General features: G+C 41.9%; 1 long non-coding RNA gene across 2 annotated transcripts in view; it reads right to left on the minus strand.

Annotated features, from left to right (window-relative positions):
• LOC134163791 (uncharacterized) overlaps positions 1-22041 on the minus strand; it is a 110889-nt gene that overhangs the window by 19594 nt on the left and 69254 nt on the right. For both annotated transcript variants that reach the window (XR_009964849.1, XR_009964848.1), the window contains exon 2: positions 8252-8342. This is a non-coding gene — a long non-coding RNA (uncharacterized LOC134163791). The remainder of the gene's footprint in view (positions 1-8251; positions 8343-22041) is intronic.

Below are 22041 nucleotides of genomic sequence, written 5' to 3' on the forward strand. Positions count from 1 at the left end.
GTTATCAGCAGGTGAATTTTCCATATGGTGCACCTGATGGAGAGCTCTGCAGTGATCAGAGCTCGGCTACACTATTCAGCTCACTTTTCATCAGTGGCTTGGGAGTAATAAAGAATGTTTTAAAGCAGTAAAATGCAGAGCAGCACACCTAAGAAGGAATATAGAGCAATGTGACAGTATGAGAGCCCTAATGTTCTTCAGGTAATTCACCAAATTTTTTCCTCATCAAATGGCTTTAACCCATAACTATGAGATGGTTAGGTCAAGCAGAAGAGTCCTCAAAGGAGATGAGAGCTCCAACTCTGTAGCATGATGACAGTGTTCAGCTGCTATATGGACGCTCATGGTCAGATTGCATGGCGGATGACAGCACTACAGCTCCAACAGAAGAAGTGTAACAGCAAAATCCACACAACATGTCTTACTTAGGTAACAGGGATTGAAAATCGAGTCCTTGGCTGGGCTGCAGATGTTGAAGGACGACACCTTCTCATGCTTCAGGAGAGGACCCCAATCATCTTTCTATTTGTGAGCTCTTTGCAGAACCAGAAACTATTTTAAACCTCTTACAGGTGAGAATGTACCAAGCAAAAAAAAAGTTTTGTCATGAGTTCAGTCACTGTATCCGCCTACAGATGTTAAAATAGCAAGTTAAGGGCAGAGAGAGGCATGTGCCTAGGCATCACCCACAAATGGATTGTGAGAGGATGCTCACAGCAGGCCTACATCCAGGTCTAGGATTTAGAAAATTTTCCCTGCATTCTGGCAAGACAGAAAGAAGATATTTTGCAGTTCTGTCATTCATCTGCTTAAAAAGGTAGTCAAATATAAAGGAGGATGCTGAAAGACTTTAGAAATGTTTTTAAAGGAAACACAAATTGCCTTATTGAGAGAAAATCATAAAGCAGAATCTGTTTACATTATTTCTTTAACTGCTAGAAAACGGACTGGGATGTGACTTGACTACAGCATACGTAAGTACCTTATTGGAGAGAAAACACTGTATAGCAAAGGGCTGTGTCACCTGGCAGGAAAAGGCATAACAAGAACCAAAGTCTGGATTCAGCTCACAGCCAAATTCAGATAGGAAACAAGGCATGATTTTTAACCACTGAAACAAAGTACCAAGGGAGCATTAATAGTCTGCATCTCTGAATGTCCTCAAATCCAGGCTGGATACATTTCTGGGTTCTGTGATTTAGCGAAGCTCAAACATTACTGGGTTTAGTAGGAGGCTGACTGGGTAAAATTTAATGGCTTGTGATATACAGGGGGTCAGACTGGCTGATCTAATGGTCCCCTCTGGCCTTAAATTTTGTGAAAGACTTCAGCTAACTAGCAAACCAAGTGCAAACGACCCAGTGGTTGCAATATATTGCTCCATGTGCGGTTGACCAATTTTAAATAATTAGTTATTGCCAAATCCTTTCTTAATCATAAACAGGATTAAAAAAAGAAAAACTACACAGAAAAAAAGAAAAAAGGGCGATGAAGTTAGTCCCTGAGAGTGGTTGACTCGGCTTTAATCCAGATAAAAATTACATCAAACTCCCCAGAAAAAAAAAAAAAAGGTTGCAGGTCTTTTTACAGAATCAAATCTAGATTTTTACAAGAACAAAAATGGCTCACATACTTAAGAGCCCACTTAGTGCTTGGCATAGACCTATTGCCTTCTACACTGAGTGAAAGCACACTTCAAGGGCACTGGGGATCCGATTACTATCCTGCAAAGTGTAGGGGCTGGCTGAACAACCCCAGAGTAACTCAAATACCAGGGAACCTGGCCTATTCCCTGTCCATAAAATACATAGAAAATGATCCCACTCCCTGACATTTTTTCAGCTGGGACAGCTGCTATAACAACTCAGAGCTTTTCAATCTCTGTACAGAGCTCATGTGTAACCTCTTCAAGTTTTCAGCTTGGAACTACTTTTCTTCCAAGCTCATTTTGCTGGAGCAACCAAAATCACTCAGGGAAAAGCTTTTTGATAGCATCAGGAGCTGGGGGCCTTAAATCAATGATGAATTTGAAAGGTGGGGAGGGGGACAAGGAGCAGGGGGTTAGGGTAGAAAGATTTACAGCGAAAAGCAACTTACATCTTGAGTCTGGTCCAAGAGGAGCCACAGGGGGCTGGTGCCAGTCATCACTGATGAAAGGGTTTGGATTTGTCAAGGAGAAGGATGCTGTGTAAAAATTGCCTTCAAAGCCCTGGTGAAATAGCATTAAGGGGCTGGTCCTTACAAGTTTTACGTGAGCAATGATTTCGGATTTGTGCGCTCTAGGACACATAACAATCCCCTCCTTCACAGCCCACTTCCACAGCAGCCCTGTGGCTCCTGCTAGGGCAGCACTCCCTGCAAATCCAACACAGGCTGCAGGGAAATGCTGTGTTTAGAGAATCAGCTGCTTCTACCCTCACCGCTGGATTTAACTGGTTATCAATGTATTCCAGCCACTTGACGCTCTTCATCACCCAGCCCAGCCTGCTAGCTTAATTTTTTTCCTGGTGGAAATTTGCTACAGCCTCATTTTGATACACCTCAAAATCCTCTCCATGTGCCTGCTGATGGGGTAGAAAGCCCCACAGCCCCCCCTTACCCAAGAGAGGGCTCAGCAAGCAACCGCAAGAGCTGCTTCACATTCTTCTCCTAAACCCTGCCAGCCCCTCAGTGCCCCTGGCTATGCTTCTGTAACATCAAGGTATGGGGGGGACTAGTAATTTGTAGTACATTACTAGTAACTGTAATTTGCTTGATTTAAGGGGCCAATGGGGTCCCCTCTCGTGTCTGGCATAGGAATGTTACCTTTGGCTATGCTCATACTCAAGGGCTGAAGTTTCCATCAGCAATTTAAAAGCCTTATAATGGAAACAGAAAAGGCAGAGTTGATATAAAATCTCCAACAGTGAAATCTGAAGCATTTAGCAACTGAATGCAAAATACAAAATGCAAACACTCTTCCAGCAACCATACACTGTTACCTTTTGACCGAAGTAGTCAGTTAATATTCAGGGTCTTATTCTTCCCAGTGGGCTGGAGAAATTAATGTTAGTGCCAGGTATTTCTTTGATGCAATACTATTTAGTTTGAAAGACTGTAAACAGAGTCTTATTTCATTGAACAAACATCAAGCAGCAAATTTGCCTCTTTTCAGTCATGTTGCACTCAAAAATGCTTCTCAGACCTAGAGTGCAAGGTCTTCCTCGCTGTCTTCTTCTAGGTTTCACTGCTCCCAGAGTGCTAAGCAACTTCACTCCATTTGTCCAAACCCCCCCAGGAAGAGCTGGCAGCCCCCCAGGTCAGCTGCTTGGCAGCTCCGCACCCTGCCTGCATGTTGGGTGGTGGCTCCTGCTGCTTCAGCCCTCTCAGCCCAAAATACATCTCCCTATATTCACCCCAAATTAGGAAAGGCCAAACCCGGCACCAGTCCTCGCAATGACTGTCAGGGCAGCAACCTCAGCCCCACATATCCCTGGTCTGCTCCTCTACCTGCCAGGCATCGAGCTGTTCTGCGGGAGTCTGGCTTTTCACAGGGATAAATAAACACCCAGCTGTGAGTTCTGCTTCACCCCACAGCAGAGCAGGAACTTTTCAGAGGCATTCATGAGATGCTTAGAGTTTTTTAGCAGCTGCTGTAACCCTGCACTATCACTTCAGCTGCAGAGACATGTTCACCACACCTACATCTTTGGGGAATTTCCTTTTGTTTCACTTTCTAAAATGTCACCCTCATAACCTGTTAGGTTACAGGCCTTCGTCTCCTCACACCATCAGTCCCAAGGCCTGAAGACTGAAATTTTAAAGTCTTGCTCTGCTCATCTGGACAGGTTCTTAGGGACCTCAACACCAGGACCAGCCCTGGATTCCCAGTCCAGGTTTTGCACTACATGCCAACCTAATTCTTGGTTTCACTAGGATTTTGATGGCTTATTGGGTTGCAGCCATGGTAAGAATCAAGCTCCCTCTGGAAAGGAAGCAGCTTATCTGTGCCATGAGACCCATAGCTGCCCCAAGCTGTGGGCTAAGGAACCTGCAGCACAGCTCCAGCAACATGAGAGATAAACCCAGGTTTGAAGCATGATTTCATTTCTGGGTGCTTTTTTCCTAGCTGACTTGCAGTGTCACCATTGGCATAAACAGCCCTGACTTCTCCATCAGCTATTTCCTTCTTCACTTCCTCTTCACCAAGTGCATGTTTTTCACATTTGTATAGTACTTGCAAGCTCAGAAAATCTCATCTGACTGTGACTGAAACTCTGGCACATAGCTTGATTTTCCCCCCCCCCCTTTTGCTGAACTAATTTTTGCATGATATGCTGCCAACTTCACTTTTCCCCCCTTCCTTCTATATAAACAATATTCCTCTTCCAGATATTTCTTACACATTTGATAAAATGTGTTGCATACATAAGATGACTTTGGCTCAATTTTATGAAGATTTGGCAAAACACAATATACTAACTCAACTTTGATTCACTAAAAAAATACATGTCATTAAGAGCTGTATATACTTCTGATTTTAGCATACAGCTGTGATTGACTGTTTCAGTTGTAAGTGATGAAGACATGGCCAAATATAAATAAAAGCTGTACACCACCTTTCAAAGATGTGCCTTTTGTTTATTTTGTAGGAATGGATTAGGTTCTAAATTTTTCAGGAGGTGTTGCTTCACCAGTGGCACTTCTGCAAGTGCAGTGGTGTTAACCTTGGTTCTCTGGCCAGATTCCAGTGTAGTTAATTATATTCTGCACACTGTGAAATTCCCACATAATTTTCAATTAAGGAAGTTATTTGCCACTTCTCCCACTCTCTGAAAATTACTGGTAAGATCTGCTGCATACAAAATGGCTGCTCAGCTCCATCCCAGCAGTGACTGCATGCTAGCCAGCCCTCAGACGCAAAGATGACTTGGCTATAAAAGAAGTTTAAAACTTTATTCTAATTGAGGTCAGTGGAAACTCTCTGGTCATGTACTTCACAGGCAAAAACAGAAGGACAGAGGCTGGGAACATATGAAGACATCTAAAGACCTGGACCTCACCTTGTTAGGGCTACTTGGAGACGATTTGAACCCAAAATTAACTTGAATAACAAATTGGTTTGGCATTCAAAGCCGCTTATTTCTTGTTAAACAGAGGTGTGATGGAAGGATTATATCAAGCTGTTAAGGTCTCCCCAAGAAGACAAAACATTCAAGCTAATATTCACACCACCCTTTCAAGGATCTCCCCAGGCTGGGTGGCCTCTGGCAGTGAACTTTCCTGGCGAGCACACTGCTTGCTGGCCGAGATATCCTCAGACACAGCCAGAGATGCTTTGCCCTTGTCTTGCTATATGTACACAGTGTCCCAGCAGACTCCAGTCTTGTTTTCAAGCCCATTAGCCACCCCAGGACATTGTTGTTGCTCATGATGGTTGGGGAAGGGCAATGGGAAGGAGACTGTTTATGGGACTGTGAGCCCATGTCAATAGCTCAAATTTCATGCCAGATAGTCAACACCATGCCTTGTTCAACTGGTGAAGAGATTTTTCCAAAATGGTCAGGTCTACCATCCCACACCCCTTGGGGTCTAGCACCTTCAGCATTCACTGACAAAGCTGGGTCATGCTCACAGAGGATTCTGCCAGGATCACTGGGTGCTTCAGTCTTAACAAACTACACCAAAAAGAGAAAAGCCCTTCTATTTCAGCACTGGGAGAAGGATGCGTGCTGGAGTGCTCTTGGCCAAACCAAGGTTGACCTTGGCCACTGACTCAGAAAACACGTCTGCTCAAGGACAAGGTTGTGTCTGAAGTCACATTCCTACATCATCATATTCTCCCCAGTCTCTGTCTACAGTGGCTTCTACCTTTCTACTTCTTCCTGGCCTTAAGACACAAGCTCCCTTCCAGCCCTTCCAAGTTTGATTCAGTCCCTCACTATTAAATTAACAAATATAAAATCATAGAGTCATAGAATGGTTTGGGCTGGAAAGGACTGTAAGTCCTTTCTAAGGACTCATCTAGTTTCAACCCCTCCTACCACGGGCAGGGACACCTTCCACTAGATCAGGATGCTCAAAGCCCCATCCATCCTGGCCTTGGACACTTCCAGGGATCAGGCATCCACAATTTCTCTGGGCAACCTGTGCCTGTGCCTCACCATCCTCATTGGGAAGAATTTTTTCCTAGTATCTAATCTAACTCTACCCTCTTTCATCGCCCCTTGTCCTGTTACTACATTCCATTGTAAAAAGTCCCTCTCCAGATTTCTTGTAGGAAAATTTTCTAAGGAAACTTTTTTAAGGTTTCGCTGGAGTCTTCTCTTCTCTAGACTGGACAAGCGCAACTCTCTCAGCCGTCATAGGAGAGGTGCCCCAGCCCTCTCACCATCTTCATAGCCCTTCCCTGAACTTGTTCCTATAGCTCCATGTTCCTCTTATGTTCTGATCCCCAATGTTGGATGCAGGTGAGGTGTCACAAAAGTGGAGTAGAGTGGGAGAAGAGCTTGTGAACAGATCCCACCCCTCACTTTTGCCCAAAGGTCACACCTGGGTACTCCCTCCCACCAGGTGGAGACACCGCAGAAAAAGTGTTCTTACCTCCCTACTATTACACTCTCACTCCTGAACTCTATTTCAACATGACTCATTATTTCTAAGATGTTAAACAGGTAAATTAAATTATCTTCAGGAGGAGCTGACAAAAGCCATCGTCTTAGTGAAAAAAGAGTGGTGGAAGAGCCCAATCTGGCATTTCTTTCTACTGACAATGCCCTCACCGTCTCATTTATTAAAATGTTCTAGGGAGTAGCCCATTCCATGTCTTTGTCAACATAAGGAAGGTCTCCCAAGGCATTACGTTATATTATGAATTGCTAAAATGGAGGTTGGCTATGCCAAAAGTACTTTTCCAAATACAGTCACTGTTTTGAAGGCCAAATTGTTCAATAATGGCCTACATCTGTCAAACAGGGGCACTGCCACTGACCAAGTGATAAATTTAATCCATGAGAAAGCTCAGAGCACATAAACTATATTGTTCCCTATCCAACTAAGCTAGAGAGTAGTTAACTCACTGTGAAGCCGTTATTTTATAACATCTGAAAAAATGTTCATAATAACGATTCTGTGGAGACTGTTTTAGAAGTGGGTATAATATTGGAGCCCCTGTGGTAGTGACTCCCTGGGAACAGCCCCTTGTAAACCATTCATAAACAACATGAGAGGGAGAGCTCTGTGTGTGGTCTTGACTTGATCTTGCAACTTTGGGATCTGAACAGCTCAAGGTGTATCCATTTCATAATTGCCTTATTTGTTTTGAAATCTCTCAGCATCCTTCAGATGACCTTCATAGGAGTATGAGGCAAGAACATTAATTATTATTATACATAAATCTAATGCTTATCACAGAGAGGCCCTCAATCTCTGCTGGACGGTCTATGCATTACTGCAATAAAAACAAAGTAATACTCCCACTAATTACAAAATGAGTACTTAATCTCTCCGTCAGTAAGCCAATGTTGCCGGTGTGGCTCACAGACCTAGCCCTGGTGACTGGCAGACAATAAATTCTGCAAATGCTACGTGACAGACATCTGTTTTGAAGATCCCTCTCAGCTCCTTGTCTTCCTATGAGTTTCTCAAAATAACTTGGTAAATAACCTGCTGATGGTGCAGTGCTGGCACCGCTAAAATTGGTCCCTACTTGTCCACACAAGCCCTGGGATTCCAGGACTTCGGCAGTCAGAGCATTTTGTGGACATGCTGAGTATATGAAGTGACATACATTGCAGTTTCTTGGCTAACCTGAATTAATGGTGGCATTCAGAACACCCTAGCTTGTAATTTTGAAAAGGTGACCTCAAAGGCCGCTGGTTCAGACAGAGGAAGAGACAGTGTTCTCATTTTGTAGCGCTGTGATGCAGAAAGTCCCAGCAACAGAAAGAAGTAACAGATAGCTGTGAAGCCAGCATTTTTTAAGTTTAGTGGCAGAGGCAACCTCAGGTACCCAACTTTGCAAACTATTTCCTCTCCCCAAATCCTAAATAATATAAGAAATAGCAAAGCTTTACATCAGAAAGTGAAATACTTTGAATGAGTTTTTTATAGCTCTGAAAAAGTCAGCCTGACACTTTACAGAACAAACAAGAAGGTGGCGTCCTTGCTAGAAAGATGTAAATGTTATTTCAAAGCTTGTTTAACAAAATGCTATCAACAGGCTATGAAAAAGGGGAGAAAGAGTAACAGAGATTACCCCAAAAAATAGTACCTGGGCCTTGTTACAGCAGGATGGGATATCACAATTTCTGCTAAAAATACAGATAAAATGTCTTCACAGAGATGTGGGACTTCTTAAAGATCTGAATGAAAACACAAATAAGAATTATCTCCTCAATGGGCAGTAAATGCAATCTCATCCTGCCATGCTTATCTTTTTACTGCATAATCAATAAAATCAACTAGGAAAAAAACTGTGACAATTATGGCAATTTTTTCTTGTACAGCCAGGTTTGACATCATCTGATGGGAGGTTAATTAACAGTTAACTTGGACAGCACAATTACCTACTGAAACCACATTGTTAGACCTCTGGCTGAAACTAACTTGTAACTTGAGAAGGATTTGCTCACATCTGGCTCTGGCCCATGTCAGAGACTGAGGACTTTAATGGCTACTGACTCCTGCAGGTATTTAGATAAGTGTTGTGGGTTGCTGCCTCAGGAAACCAGACCCATTTTTGCTCCTTGCATGCAATTGCTGGGAATATCACCTGGATTTGTTCTGCTCTGGAGACAGATAACAGTAATGACTGGCTGCCGTGGACGTATCTGCACAGCAGTGGCCTGTTGTGGTCCAGTCCTGCACACACGGGTGCAAATGCACCCAGCAAGAAAAGCAAGGATTTCTCCTCGTTGATATCTAAACATCAGTTACATAAACACAGGATTAACTCAAAGGAAAAGCAAGCCATTCTGTTATGAGCTCTACAGGAGACAATGGTCAACTCAGAATGTGAACTGCACTTTCCCACTGGGACTCTTCTAATTAATTTGTATGGTGCCTCATGGGTATACGATTTGGAAGAAACATCCTCAACCCATGTCTGTATAGCTTCTCAGTAATGCTATGCCTGTGACTGTTGCCCTGAAGTGCAAGGACTGGTGCAGAGTATTTTCTGGGTGAGCTGTTGTGGTTGCGTGTTCATAACAGAGGGTCTGACTGCATCTCTCACACTTTCAAGTCTCAGTGTTTGCACAACCTCTAACAGAAAAAGAGACTGTTTTGCTTTTGAAAACTAACTAATAAGTTGCTCCTCATAGCTCTGGCAGTTAAAGCCTACTTCTAAGACCCAGACAGTTGATGGACCTACAAAAAAAGCACTAATACTCTCCATTTGTGTCTATACTACTAAGTTAAGTTGTGCCTGGAAAGAGTCCTGAGCCTTGGTAAGAGTCCTGAGTCCTGGAAAGAGGTATTATCCCTACTTTTAAGCTGCTGGAGTGGCCCTATTATGGCACAGTTTGGGCCTGTGCCAGCTAGAGTGTCCCCCAGGCACGGTTTGGGAGTCGGAGGGTGTCCAGGGGCAGGTGGTCCACACACAGCCCCCAAACACCAAGATACCCTGCCAGCCCAGGCACTCCAGTCACTGAGTAACAGGGCTCAGACCCAAGCACATTTCATGTACTAACACACATGCAGCCTCAACTCCCAGAAGAAAAATCTGGTTTGAAACTGTCAGAAAATATAAAAAAGAGCAGATGTGCTTAGTACTTGATCATGAAAAAAAAAAAAAAGTTTAAACCCAACACTTTGCAAAGCAGAAAAGAAAAAGGTCTCTTGAAATGCTACTGGGTGTGTTTTATACAGGAAAATGTAAAATTATTTTTACCTTGATTTCAAATGGAATTTTATTTTACCTTTTTTTTTTTTTAGAGTTTTCAGATTAAAGTGCATTCTTGCTTTCACTTTCTTTGTTCCTGTCTGCTCTGATTTTCTCTACTGGAAAAAAGAGAAGCAGGGAAGTGGAGGATAAAAAAAGGGGAGCTCTTTGGGGTTCTGCTCTCACTTGTTTTTCTTCTGTTCACAAGACAGTAAAGAAGAATAAAACATTTCTCCTGCCAAAAAAAGAAACAGCCACAAAATCTACATAGCTGTTCAAAAGAAGATGGGAAATAAGAAAAGAGAAATAGACAGAGGGCTTGGGCAGAGAGAGGTAAGGCACTGGAAGCAAGGTTGCATGTAACGGTTGACTGGAGATGAAATCCATCTGGAGCTGACCAGCTGCTTTGAGTGTTTGCTCAAGCTGTACCAACATGATTTGAACAATGAGTCTTCTGCTGGTCTAGGTCCAACCTCAATTCTTTAGCTCAGTCTGCACACTCTGGACGTCTGCATCTTTAACAAAAAATAATCATTAAGGTGAAAAGAAGAGTTTAATTGGGCATATGGCAATCTCAAATGGAAAGGATGGAGACAGAGCCCTCTTTCTGTGGCAAAGAATTTTGTTTAGTTTCCTATCTGGGGAAAAGAGACAAGTGCTGTACAGCATATACAAAAGGGGAAATAGTGTGATATTGGCCAATAAAACAGTCAGAAAAGAAAATCCAGAAAGCCAGGAAAGGATGGACACCAGTGATTAATATTAATCAAATCAATTAAGATCCATTGAATCAGCAAAGTCACATGTTTGATATTTTATTGCATTTGCAAACTGAATCCTGGCACGACTAGGAGTGATTCTGCCTATATACAGACACTTTTCTAGAGACATCTGAAGTACTACACACAGTCTAGGGCCAGATCCTCTCTATTTCCATTTCTTACAGGAGAAGATGCAATGTAATATGTCAGTTCCAGAATTAGGTCCACTAATAGAACTCCAGCTCACATTTATCTTGATTATGCACTCATTTAATTTGATATTGTATTAATCTGGAAAATTCAAAGGTAATTCACTTTGAAAAAAAAAAAGTTGAATAACTGTAAAGTTCCTCAGCTCTTTGCAAAGCCTAAAATAGAGTCCATTTCTCCAATTGCAACTCCATCTCTGTATTTAGCCAAGCAGTATTGCCATGCAAACACTTGCACAGTGGCATTAAGAGCCATTGGCTTGAAGAAAAGCAATAGAGACAATGCAAAGCTGAGACATTGCTAAGCATTTTGCCATTTGTGGCTGGTCATACTTACACGAAGATTACTTGTGCTCTGCTCCAGTTATTCAACTGGAATCACTAAGACTGAAACCCTGGTCACTATGTGGTCTGGGTCCTGAGAGAATAGAAGATTTTATACTACACTGCATTTTGTAAACAGCAATTTGTTGCACACAAGAAAGAGCTTGAATATTACTTATCTTGATGTAGATTTCAAAGTGTCAAAAAGCCAGGGCTAATTAAGGTTCAATAACAGATTCAGTAATTTGAAGCCCTTTTTTTTTTTTCTCTTTTATTATAGAGAAGAAAAGCAATGGCTGTTATGTCCTAATTTGTAAACACTTTATTTGATGGTTGAGACTGGAAAGTATGTTAGTGTTGTTTGTCCTGTCAAAGGCTTTGGAATGGTCTGAAGTCTACAGAGCTACATCTGTTGTTATTTACTGGCGGGGGGGGGAGGGGGGGGCGGGGGCTATTTCTAACACAGTTTATAAAAGGAAGAAAAACTTAAACACTGCAATTAGAATTTAATAAGGGGGACTTCTTTCTTCTAACAGAAATTAACTAAGCCTTTCTTTGAACTTCCAAAAAGAATATGTATCTTGTAACACTCAAACCCAAAATGTTCTTCAGTTTTCCATCTTGCTTGTGGATGCAAATTCTTGTGGATGCTCAAGTTCAGAAGTGGACTAACAGTGGGAGACCTAAGCTCAGCAACCACATTTCTGTCCTTTTCACGATCTTACACCATGGAGGTGCCTGAACATCTTCCCAGGAGCACCCATCACTGCAGTGAGCTGCTTCCCCCATCTGCTCCTCGCAGGACAGAACCCAAACCCAACACCCAGCTTCTTTCTGTTGCAATTTTAAGCATAGAGCTGGAAAAGCAGTCTGCCCCTCACCCCCCAGTCACCAGCAATCCACAATTATTAACGTGGTTTTACTCTCACGACACCTCAGTGAGGAAGGAAAATTTCATACCTGTTGTACTGGAAACTGAGCCAAGGACTGAAAACAGGTTTGCTGAATACCATCTTAATACCCTGCCCTGTCTGCTATTTGTCAGCTTTGACGGCATACCTGCTGCTGTGCCAAAGCCCAGCCTGAAGAAAAGCCCTCTCTTTCCATCTTCCTTCCCTGCAGGACAGACACAAAAAAAGGGCAACCCACCATCTGTGCTTTTGAGTGCTCCACAGGTCTGGCAGGAAGAGCGGGATTTTAGCATGCAGTTAAATAAGACACAGCCTTCTTGCAAAAAAAAAAAAAAAAGTGTTGGAAATTACTCCATTCCTAAGGGACGGACTTAGAGGTAGAAACAAAGCACAAAGTAGGTAATGAAGAGACCGTCAAGACTGGCACCAGCAGCAGAGCCCAAGAGTTATACGGGATGCGTGGAGAAGAGCTTTACACCCACTATTTAAAGAAAGCACACCCTTAGAATAAAAGTGATGATTTAACAGTCACAGCCATAGACATGGAACATATATTAAGCAATTATGTGGAAACACAACATGAAGAGACTCAGGGATAAAGAAAACAGAAGTAGAGGGGAATCCCAAATCTTAGCCTCCTCCCAAGCGGAAAAAATGGGCTATATAGGAAAGAGAATATCAGCTTGGAGAAGTGAAATACAAATAATGAAAACATGTCTCTTCAGTGTCTCTGTGTTAGCTTTATGATATTTGGGAGGAAAATTCCTTTGTGAAATCCCTGCTCTGTTGAGAGCCATGGAGCTCTGCTTTCATCCCGTCTTTGTGACACTCCCCAAATGTGGAACATTGCAGACAAATTTTTAAATATTCTGAGGTAAAATTCACGCAGGTCACATACTTGTTGGCTGTAAAACCAGTAGGGATCCAGCCTCCTGGTCAAATCTAAAAGCCAGTATTTATAGCAATACCAGTACAAGACCAATTCATTTTTCCCTTTTTAAAAAGAAAATGAAAAAAATAATATAAAAAAAAAAGGTTAACTAAAACCTGAAAAAAATATGCTGTGGTGGTGTTTTGTGGGAGCCCTCATGCAGATCTCCTGTGACTCTTCCCCCTTCTGCAATCTGAATTCCCTTATTATGCTGCATTTCCCATGCTCCACAGACTTTGCACTTGTAGAGAGGAAAAGGAAATCCCCTCTGGTCCATCATATAAGAGGTAGTTCTTCCTTTTATTTTTACCTTTCTTAGAACTAATTCAGAATATAATGACAAAATGAGTACACCTAACCCAAATTACAGTAGTGTTATTTTAACCTGACATCATTTCAGTCTTTGCCAATGCACTTGGGCCTTCTAACAAAATAATAAATAGGAAGCACACATAGAAAACTGATGTTTGCACTGAAATACCAACATTCTGGCCGTGGTTACCATCGTGAAATGTCAACAAGCACTGGTAAGTATTTTGTTTTTAGTGTTAGCAACACCTGAATATACGTGAGAGAAATCCAGCACAATGTACTAGCAAACCACATGAGCTGTCTGCAACATTTTGTATGAATTATTATGCTAACAGGCAATTTAGTCATTACAATATGAGAAGTGAGTGCAATTCAATTTCCTTATAATTTCTCTTTTGCACATTTTAATTAATTTTTTATAATTATTACAGCAGTAATGTTGCTCAGTACTCATGAATCACAGTTAAAAAAACCATTTCATGGTTTTCCAGATTCTCAGCCTTTTCTTGGCCCTTTCACCATACTGGTGGCATAAAAAAAACGTATAAATCTAGTGCAAGAGACACTACAAGCCATCCATCTTCTGTGACACATTCCATATTCCATTAGTAATACGTGAAGGATCCAGGAGACAGGTGGGATGTGTCACAACAGCTAAGTACAACTTACAACAACCCAGTCTGCCTTTAGGAAATTACACAGTTCAGGCAGAGCAATGGAGGGTGTGAAGCCATCTTAACCTCATCTCCTCACTTAGCCCCTGTCCTACTTTGGATGCAACCACAGCATCCATTAACAACACTGAAAACTCCTATATTACACTCTTAACAGACTCAGAAATGGTCTGCAGTGCAGAGTTTCCTTTTGAAGGCAGGCACAGCTCAAATGTCCTGGGAAACACAGTCTGAGATACACCTATTTCTTGGTAAAACCAGCATCCCTGATATGCTTTTAGGGATTGAACAGCATTCCTTCAAACAGCCCTTTTTCTTTCAGTTTTCCAGTCTTAAATTTTCCCAAGTATACCCAAACTTCAACAGCTTGCTAGAAATCAAGCCAGAATATTACCAGTTTATTAGTGAAGGTGATGAGTGTTCGATAAAACCAGATCCATTAAATATTTTGGTCTTCAGTGTAATGAATATTTCAAAACAGCCACATGAAAGTTAACAGTCACCATAGAAAGCAGCATATGCTTACACAGTAGGAACAACAGGATATACATTTAACATTCTTAAAAACTCATCTCTTGCAGAAACAGCTCCTTCTTTAACTGTTCCTGTTCTTTTTGGATTTTAAAACCCTCTCATCCATGTATTCATTGTCATAGCCTTGAAATTTCTTTTCCTGATGAGTGATTCCACATTTGCTTTACCTCTACATCACAGTGTCATCTTAACCACAGAGTTGCCATGCCTTCCTTTTTTAAGTATCTCATAAAAAATGGACTAATCAGGAGACTTACAACTCAAACATCTCATCCACTTTGCAACAGTCCAAAATAATAAATTTGTGTGCTACAGAATTAATGCTCTTCACTGTTCTTTCACAAGGAACCACGAACTTCTCTCTCAAAATTTATCATTAAACCTTTGCCTCCAGAGTGGGATGCTCACTTCTGTCATTCCAAATACACCTATGGCTGTTACGGAAATGATGTCTTGACAGGAATCTCAGAATAGTGTTCCTAGGTTAATAATTCAATCTTAAGTGTTGTGATCTAACATATACTGTCTCATAATCCTTAAAGTTCATGGCCTCACTGTGATTTAGAGCTTTTAAGTGAGAAGAGATACCACTTAAAGGAATCATGCAGATATGCTTTGTTTCAGTTTTATGGGAAAACTGCAATCTGTGATGGCTCTGATGGCCCATTCTGGATGAATGGAGCTGAGCCTTTCTCTCTCACCCATCCCTCCTGGAGCCAGAGAGTGTCCATGGTACTCATTAGGAAAACAATCACAACTAATACTCATGTTTCAAGCTTCACCTGTACTTATCAAGTGCTTTTGTAAGCTTGGGATGAACAGCTTTGAGGTCAGTCTGGAAATAATTTTCCTCTGGGCAGGCTTGGAAAAGCTTGCTATATCTGCTTCTCGAGGGACAATGCATCAACACATATCACCTCAATCCATACAATCACAGCAGAACAAAAGGCTTCCCATTCTCCACCAACAGCACTCAGGTTTTGACAGGAGGAATATTCCTCCCTGTCCTGGGAACTGAGTAAAATGTGACAGTTATGAACAGGATATTGGGCATAATCTCTGCAAAATCTATGAAATGTGACTTGGCTCCAGAATTCAAGCACATTTACTCACTATTTGCAGAGTTTGGTTACTGCCTTCTCAGTCATCGATAGCTGATACAATTAACAGGGTAAATGAATGTGACAACTGGCTCCTCCTGCACTTGCTCGTACGTGATGCCAGTTGGAAAGGATCAAAAACTACCACACAAATTATCACAGGGACAGTTGGATCAGGTGTGTGGGGTCTGGCTAAGATGGGGTTCATTTTCCCCACAGTGGCCCTCACAGTGCTGCTCTTCGTATTAGTAGCTAGAAAGATGTTGATAACACACCAGTGTTTTGGCTACTGCTGAGCAGGGCTTACACAGCAACAAGGCAGTCTTTCAAACATTCCCCCTCATCAGTACAATGGGGGTGGGCAAGATCTTGGGAGGGGACATAGAGCCAGGACAGCTGACCCAAACTGACCAGGGGGAGAAGGGGGTGGACTCATTATTACAACATTTGTCTTCTGGGTAAACCACTACATGTACTGAAGCCCTACTTCCCAGGAAGTGGCTGTACATTGCCTGCTGATGCAAAGTAGAGAATAAATCTTTTGTTTTCCTTTGCTTTTATGAATGGCCTTTGGTTTTCTTTTATTAAACTGCCTTTATCTTGACCCATGAGATTTTTCCTTCTTATTTTCTCCTCCATTCCCCCATTCAACTGGGAAGGTGGGTGATTGAGCAGTGTGGTGGGCACCTGGACTCCAGCCAAGGTCAACCCACCATATCAGGAAATCTGATTTGCTTTGTAAAAGGTATGAGAATATAGGCTGAGGAAGTTAGTTAAAGGCTGTTAGATGTCTTCCTTGATTTAAACTAAAAGTTGAGCTGTTTTTTCCCATGTCTAATGTTTTTTTCCCATCTGGTTTTTCCCCAGTCCAATGTCACCACATCATTAGTTTGAATCCTTCACAGAAAATAAGTAAATGGTAAATGATGCTTCATACCGTATCTGTGGTGTAGCTGGTAACATGAGCTGACATCACCAGATAGAGAAAGGCACGGTGGCAATGGCACCTCTGTAAAGCAGTACTTCAGCTATGGGATGTAACAATAATTTAGGTCCTACTTGTCTTTCTCTTTTCTCTTTATTATTGTGTTGTCCTAATCAAGACTCATAATTAGTTGTAGTTCTAGTTCTCCCCCTGGATTAATAAAGCTGCATTTTTAGTTCATTTGTGACCCATCAAATTTTCTAGCTTCTAATAGTTGAGCACAATCAACCCAATGCTTCCCAAGACAGCTGTAGGCAATAGAATGATTTTAATAAGTTTTGAGCACTCATATTCTCCAGTGAAGTCAGAAAGCTCTGCAGGTATTTCACACCTCTAGAAAACACTACTATGCCTGACTTGACACGCCATGGGTCAGTATTTTACCAAATGTTTTCACATCTGAGTACACAAAGCAGTTATTCAGAGAGATACAAGGTAAGGCTCAGAAAAGGCTACCTTAGTGCAGTTATTTGATAGAAGTAATGTAAAATGCCCAAGTATGGAAAAGATCTTAATGGAGTTCAGCAAGGTTTTGGAGAAGGCATCCAATATGTCTGAAATATATATACATATATTCTGTTCTTTGTCATTTCACTGCTGTGCTTGATGATGTGCTGAGCTCAAGTTCAATGTTCATTGACATTCAACAATGAAAAACCATTAATCAAACCTTATAAAGAAATAAGGAAAACGTAGCAGCCCTAAAAATGTCAAGCTTGACTTCTCCACATTTATTTTCTTCCTCTATATAAATCAGAGTTCAGTTTACGCTAATTGTTGTGGGTTGAATGTAAAAGGTATGTCTAAGCAGCCACTGAATGTTTGAGCTTATTTCAAATATTTGGACATATTTGGTAAGATTTTCAGACTCTGCTCCATCTCTGTCTCTTCTGCTCTGTGGGAAGGCTGTTTCTTAACAGCTTGACAGTCTTCTCCAGATTTCCCCTACACTGGGTTGAAGTGGGTATAGACCATAGCTGGGGCTCTCAGCCAGACTTACACTTTCAGGGCATTAATTAATCGCTTTCCTTCCCTTCCCTCCTACCCAGATCACTCACACATGGCGGAGAAATGCCATTTAGTATCTTATCTGCAGTCTTTATGAGAAGGAGATTGGGGGTTCCTAGTATCATCCCCAACAGAAAAGTGAAAACCGCATAATAAACTCTTTTCCACCAATAGCACTACTTTCTTTGTAAATGGCAGACTGTTCTATTATCCATGTAATCTCTAAGATGATCTCTCTGCAATATTTCTTCAGTTCTTGCCCTAGTGAAGCTCAAGCTGACTTGATGCAGAAATTAAGAAAGTTCCTGCTATATCTTCTTGGGGAAAACATGAAGGATTTGAATTTCCAGGACTATTGCCAGGGCAGCTTGTGAGCAAAGCAAGATGGGGGTGCTAGGAAAGCAACAGCAGGAGCATTCCATCCAGAGAAAAACTATTGCCTAATCACAGGCGGGTCTAAACCCAGCCCTGATGCACAGGCAGGAGGCAAGAATATCTGATCCTCATGTGGCAGAGTGGCTATCTGAGTGGGATCTTCTACAGAAACCGAAACGTTTCACTGTGACTATATGTATAATAAATGAATTATAGAAACAGAGATTGCTTGAGTAGGGAAGGCTCCTGAGCCATATGAGACCCTTCATTAAACCCTTCTAACAATTTGCTGCTCCTGCTTTTCTTCCTACATCATCTCAGCCAAGGAATGAGTGTGGGTGGGAAAAGAGGGAGCTCCCCATGGCTGCCCCATTGTCCAAAGGAGGGGGCTGGGATAAAGGCAAAGAGAAAATAGCTGAGCCTATTGGGAAGTCCACATCATCATTACCTTTTGACACATAGGGTTGCCTACCCAAATAAATGAAGACAAAAAAAATAAATCTGAGGAGCCTGTTCCTGCATCTGCAGATTTGCCATGTGAATTTGGGCAATTTCTCTAAATCCTCTGTTTCTAAGATACTCTATTTGTAAAATGGAGCTAAGAGATGTTGTCTTTTAGAAAGCATTTTCAAAACCTTATATGAAAAATGCTTAGTGGTACATCTCATTTTTACCAGTGCAGCTGTCCTGCTCAATATATTTCTTCTTGGAGAAAGTGTGTTCTACAAAACAAAATAATATGTTTTCTTGGCCATGTTCCTCTAGCACATGAATACAGTCCCCAATTCCACTGAACATTGTAGCAGACAAGCAGAAGACATTGTTTGCAAAGTATTTTTGTCTTTAAGAAGCAAAGGAAATTAATTGTTTTTCCAGACAGTCCTGTAGTCAAGAGTGAGCTCATGCAGAGTATTGAAACCACACCTCTTCAAAAATATACATATCTCACATTTTATCTATATTTTATCTATTCTGCACTTCAGCAGCCCACTTTAAAACCCTTCAAGAGTCATTGGTTTTGACTGGCTTTGAACTAGTCATTCATGCATTCAACTGCATGAATTTCCATTATTAACTGAAAACAAGAGCTTCACTTAAAAATGCAAAAACTTCTCATGCTTTACTCTCTAGTTCTGTTCTGCAAACCCATGCATGTCTGCCCACAAACAGCAGCTGCCACATCTCACCCTAAATATACCGTGTCCAACTGAGCTTTTAAGCCTCTAGCAAAATCTTTTTGAGAGATAGCATAAAATGTAGGAAAGGAGAATTCCTCGCAGCTCATAGTGAACTCCACCAGCCCTACAAAATTCAGAGACCATCCTACTTATACTTGAGTACTGCTTCTAGTACCTTGACAAATTAGGTCTGGGCTCAGCAGTGATGGGAGACAGTGGACAGAGTGGTGAGCTGCTCCAGATTGCCACCGCCCCTAGAAGTGTTCAAAAAATGTTTAGATGCCCTTAGTGACATGGTTTAGTGGTGGACTTGGCAGTCCTGGGGTAATGGTTGGACTTGATGATCTTAAAGGTCTTTTCCAGCCTAGCTGACTCTATGATTCTATGCAAAGCACTGAGTTCTCCTAAGGCTGTACTCCAAGAAAATTAATTGTATCCCATCCAAACCAGGACACCAAGTCACCACACAATGAAAGTAACAAATGTGCCTTGAAATCCCTTTACAAATTTTACAAATGACACATGATTAACCAAGATGCAACACCTCCTTGCACCTCAATGAGCAATAGCTTTTTCTGTAAGCATGAAAAAATATCATCTAAAATACTGAAACATGGTTCCCCACTCAGATGTAAGAGATCTTTAACAAAAGAAACCAAAATTTTGCAGAGCTGACCAGCATTGCTGGCATCTAGTAGCGCCCAAGGGCACCAACTTGTGCTGCCTCCTGTTTCCTGAGGATATGGATGATTCTTCATTTAATGACAATGCTGTGGTGGAACAGCTATTGTTACTGCAGAGCTGTATAGGGGTGGATTACCTCTTTGTTTTTTTGTGGAGGATTTCTGTTTCTTTTGAACGTGTCGTTGAATCTTCAAGGTTCCTGCATCAATGCAAAACCTCAAGACACACAGTAGAAAAAGTTTTACACAGACCTAGTACACAGTGGGGAAAGAAGGTGGATCTTGAAAGGCAGGTTATTTTTGTCCAGCTACAAATGACAGTAAGAACAAACCACAGCCTGCTGTATGGAGCTGTTCTTTGCATGCCAGTTTGGGGTTTTTAGTGAAAACAGTGAAATTTCTTTCTGTAAGACAAAAACAGGGATCTGGTAGCCACATGGTCAACCGAAATGCAAATCACAGAAAATACTCTCTTCAAAATTGGTGGGCACACTACAAGGTCAGTGTCCTTTATTCCCTTTCATCATATTAGCCCTCTGAAGCACCAGGCAGAGAAGGAAAACTGCTTGTGAGATGCTCTCCCAGCCAGGAGAAGAGAAGGATTATCAGGAAACAGAGGTTGAGAGTGGCTGGCCCACAAGCACAGCCCTTCAGCAGTTCCACCAGCCCACCGTCCTTGCTCTGACGGAGCAGCCACTGCGTCCACATGGGAGGAAGTCGTGGCCCAGAGATACCTGGCATACAGAATTATGCACCAACCCTGCCAAACCACTCCAACCCCATTCTCAAACCTCTCTCCAGCTTCCAGCACTATAAAGACTTCACCACCCCAGTTTGGCCCAAACAGTCTTCAGTATTTTGGCCTGCTCTTGAGGAACATATTACTTTGGTGGGTTTACAGCAGTTTACAGGTACCAGGCATTCTAGGAGCAGTTACAAAGAGCTTGACAGAGTGAAGCTGCCATTTCCACTGGAGTTTAACACAGGAAGGCCTTTTTCACTTTTACCTTTAGCTTTTCTGCTTCTGTTTCACTCCATGCTTCTGTTTCACTCCATACCCACATGAAGGTCAGCTACAATAACTGCCTTTTAAGCAATGCTTGCTGATCTGACTTCTCCTACCTGTTCCTTCTCTTGAGTTAAACTGTAGGCATTTTATCTAACCTTGATAACGGTTTCAGTCACAGAGAGAAGTTTAGGGAGACCCTTCTCTGTTTTTCTTGCTTCCCTCTGAAAGAGGAGGAAAGGGCAGAGGAAAAGGATCAAGCAAACTTAACGATAGCTAAGCCCCTCTGTTATAGCTTATACACATGTAACGGGTAACAGTGCTTGCCCCTTGGACTAAAACTATACAAATTTCCTCTTATTTAGCCAGTCTTTCCTCCAGGACCTCCCCAGAAGGCCCTAATCTAAATCAGATCTGGATATTCAGGAAACATACAAGCCACTACAATGAGCAAAACATTTGCGAGTCATCCAGAGACTCAATTTCCTTCCTAAAGGAATAGCACAACAGGATTTATTTTGTAAGGAGAAAAAAAAAATCCGTTCTAGGTGCTCACAGTAGGTTTGCTTCCTCTCTGTCCAAGTCCCTCCTGAGCATCCAGGAGCTGAGGACAACTTTTTCACTTTTTAATAATTTTTTTTTATCACTACCTTGTCCACTTCCAAATGTGGAAAAAATTCTAGCATAACACTGCTAACACCAAATAAAAACTTTAGTCATTTCCACCCTCTCAACAATAAAGAGAGAAAAGTGATGATAGTAGAATTTTATTGGCTTTATTTAAACAGGCTTCTTCTCCCCCAACAATACTGTGCTACTACTATAAAACTTTTCTGACACATTACTTTAAACTAGTGCATGGACATGCCAGCTCTGCACTTCAGGAGCTACAGTTCAATGCCAAGAGCTATTAGTCACATTAAGAAGTCTATTCACAATACAGAGGATACAGAGGAGAGTGCCTGTATCCTCCTGCCACCAATGCTGCCCTGTGCCCTGTCACCCTCCCTGGCTGCAACCAGACTCATAGGGCAGTTAAGAGAGGTTTTCTACTAGCAGTTGGAAGCACGAGAGCTGCTGGGGAGGGGGAAATTTCTTTTCCCCTGGTTTTAAGGTGGATGATGCTGCAGCGTTCTACAGGGATTGCTGCAGTCAGCTGAGGACAGGTGATGAGAGAAGGAAAGAACA

This window comes from Pezoporus occidentalis, unplaced genomic scaffold, assembly GCF_034315485.1.
Source record: "Pezoporus occidentalis ecotype Australia unplaced genomic scaffold, CSIRO_AGI_Poc_V1 ctg207, whole genome shotgun sequence".
NCBI lineage: Eukaryota > Metazoa > Chordata > Aves > Psittaciformes > Psittacidae > Pezoporus > Pezoporus occidentalis.